This window comes from Camellia sinensis, unplaced genomic scaffold (assembly GCF_055761805.1).
Source record: "Camellia sinensis isolate YWXY unplaced genomic scaffold, ASM5576180v1 Unanchor481, whole genome shotgun sequence".
NCBI lineage: Eukaryota > Viridiplantae > Streptophyta > Magnoliopsida > Ericales > Theaceae > Camellia > Camellia sinensis.
Genome location: NW_028129357.1, coordinates 27,501 through 30,000, shown reverse-complemented (window position 1 = coordinate 30,000; position 2,500 = coordinate 27,501). Strand labels below are relative to the sequence as shown.

Below are 2,500 nucleotides of genomic sequence, written 5' to 3'. Positions count from 1 at the left end.
CGAGTTATTTGTACCGAGGGTTCGAATCCCTCTCTTTCCGTTTCCCTTGATGACTTGATATTTGATTTATCTTTCAAATTGTTCAAATCCCTTTTCCTTTTTCGTAGTTAAACGTGTGAAATAGATAAAACCCTAAGAAAATTTGAAAATCAAGCAAGGAAAGCGAAAATCCTTTTTTTTTTTATTCTTCACGTCCAGGATTACGTCCTGGATCATTAGATAGGAATCCGAAGATGAAGAGAGAAACAAAGAATATAACTACTGTGTAAACGAAAAGTTTGAGAGTAAGCATTACACAATCTCCAAATTTTTTGGAAAAAAAAAAAAGAGAATAGATCGTCTATTTTTATACCACATATTCTCTTTTGACACCAAGAAATGAAGTGCTTTCTAGAAATAGAAAATAATTTTCAGAAATTTAAATTCATTTGTCATAAGAGTCTTTCATTACTAAAATTTTCTTTCATACCCAGAATTAGATATTCTGGAGGACCTTATTAGGGTTAGTGTCTTTCATTGGAAAAGAAAAAGAGTCAGAATGGGGAAATGGGGTGATTCAGATTTATCGCATCTATCCAAGAGTTTCAATGTTTGAATTGAGAGTTCATATTGTAAGACTTATCTGATCTTATCAATTGTTAGAATTTCTGGAAAAAATCATGAATTTTCTAGGATAATATTAAAGATCTCATCGAAAACTTACGGCAGCTTGCCAAACAAAGGCTAAGAGAAAAAAAAGCACAGGTATGACTGGCATAACATCTACAATTGGATTCAAAAAAGCATAGGCCTCGGGCAATTTGGCGAAGAAAAAACTACTCGAATAAAGGGCAGAATTAATACAGATACAGATCAAACTAAAGATATTAAGCATAACAGACATTTTGTTCTTGGAGATAATTGCATTTTGATTGAGTTTTTGATATAAGTAAAAACGAAGAAAGTAAGGTAGACAAAAAATCCTTCTTTTTCTTTGAATTCACCCAATCAAAAATCCTCCCATTCTCAAAGGAGAATAGAAGAAATTATACTTTCATACAATATCTTAATTGAATTATATGTAATGATCAATAAATTGAATTTAATTCTATATCTATACGTGTCAAAATCCTAGCAACAATCTAATCTATTCTTAGATATTTGGACTTGAATTGACGACCAACCAATACCAACATTATTCTTTATTAGCGCCGAATAGAAATGAAAATGGGGCGTGGCCAAGTGGTAAGGCAACGGGTTTTGGTCCCGTTATTCGGAGGTTCGAATCCTTCCGTCCCAGAGCATATTCCATTCTATTAGAATAAAGATTCTTTTTTGAACAACTTTCTTTTTAAATTTTAAAGGTCTAATATTGGATAGAATGTGATTCTTCTTTCTGCTTTTTAATGATTCTTCTCTGAATCATATCTTTCTTTCACAAACTTGAATTGAATCGAGTTCAAATGACACACAGATTTAACTGAATCTATTTATAATCCAGATAAGATAGGAACATAGAGCACAAGGATTTGAATTCAAAAATAATTGGGCGGGCTTTTCATCATATGTTTATTCTCTTCATATTTATATTGAGGGAAGTTAGTTACTTAGAAAAACCTTCCGTCCCATATTGAATTTTCAACGATGCATTTTTAATCGAAATGCGAAAGAACCTATATTTCCTATCTCTTATTCCCTATTCTTTAAATGAAGTAGTCCAATTATTAATTCTCTGTGGATCTCTGAATTTCTAACCAAGAGGGAGTTCTTGGTACTATAATTGAATTCTATTAAGGGGATTCAATCTCTTTCTTAAGACTGGGTTAGGGTAAAAAGGGGAGCAAAGACTTAATCTATACTTGTTTGGCTTTATCTGTCCGAATCTTATTAATAAACAATCAAGTTACATATGTAATCGATGTATTTTATTTGAACTTCATTTTTAGGTATTTCATGTTTGGTTCTAATGAATAATTGTAAATCTATGTAAGGATTGAGATAGGGGTGATTCATACATTTTATTCACTTTACTTTATGACAAGATTATAGAAAGATTACGGAATCTCAAGTCAAACAAAATACCAAAATACGTATATAAAATGAGGAAATGCATAGCCTGTATGTATATATTGTTATCGCTCTATTTCAGTGACAGTAGTTTTTCTTTGTGAAAAAAAAATGGGATCTCTTAAATTTGAAAATTTAAATATTTAACATAGAATATCTATAAGAGTGACAATTGTTCAGTCTATCTGATAAATCCCCATTCTTTCATCTAATTAAGAAAATCAGAATCGAAAGAATAAGGACTTAAATCTTACCTTACATCAGTCTTTTTTATTCATTTATTCATCTCAGGAGAAAAAAGAGAAATTTGATTTATTGTTCGATCTATCTATCTGCTTTAAATCATTGATGATTCCATTCCAAAAGAAATAGAAATTTCTCTCTTTTATGATGATCAAATGCGGTTCTTACTGTAAAACTTTATTCAAATAATGATGTCAAAGTAGGAAACTTA

The 2,500-nt window shown here is 30.6% G+C and overlaps 2 non-coding genes across 2 annotated transcripts in view; both read left to right on the top strand.

The window, feature by feature from the left end:
• TRNAS-GCU (transfer RNA serine (anticodon GCU)) overlaps positions 1 to 40 on the top strand; it is an 88-nt gene extending 48 nt beyond the window's left edge. The window contains exon 1 of the tRNA in view: positions 1 to 40. This exon is cut by the window's left edge and continues 48 nt beyond it. This is a non-coding gene — a tRNA (tRNA-Ser).
• Positions 41 to 1,207: 1,167 nt separating this feature from the next.
• Positions 1,208 to 1,279, top strand: TRNAQ-UUG (transfer RNA glutamine (anticodon UUG)). Its single transcript has one exon. It is a non-coding gene; the product is annotated as a tRNA-Gln (tRNA).
• The last annotated feature ends 1,221 nt before the right edge of the window (positions 1,280 to 2,500 follow it).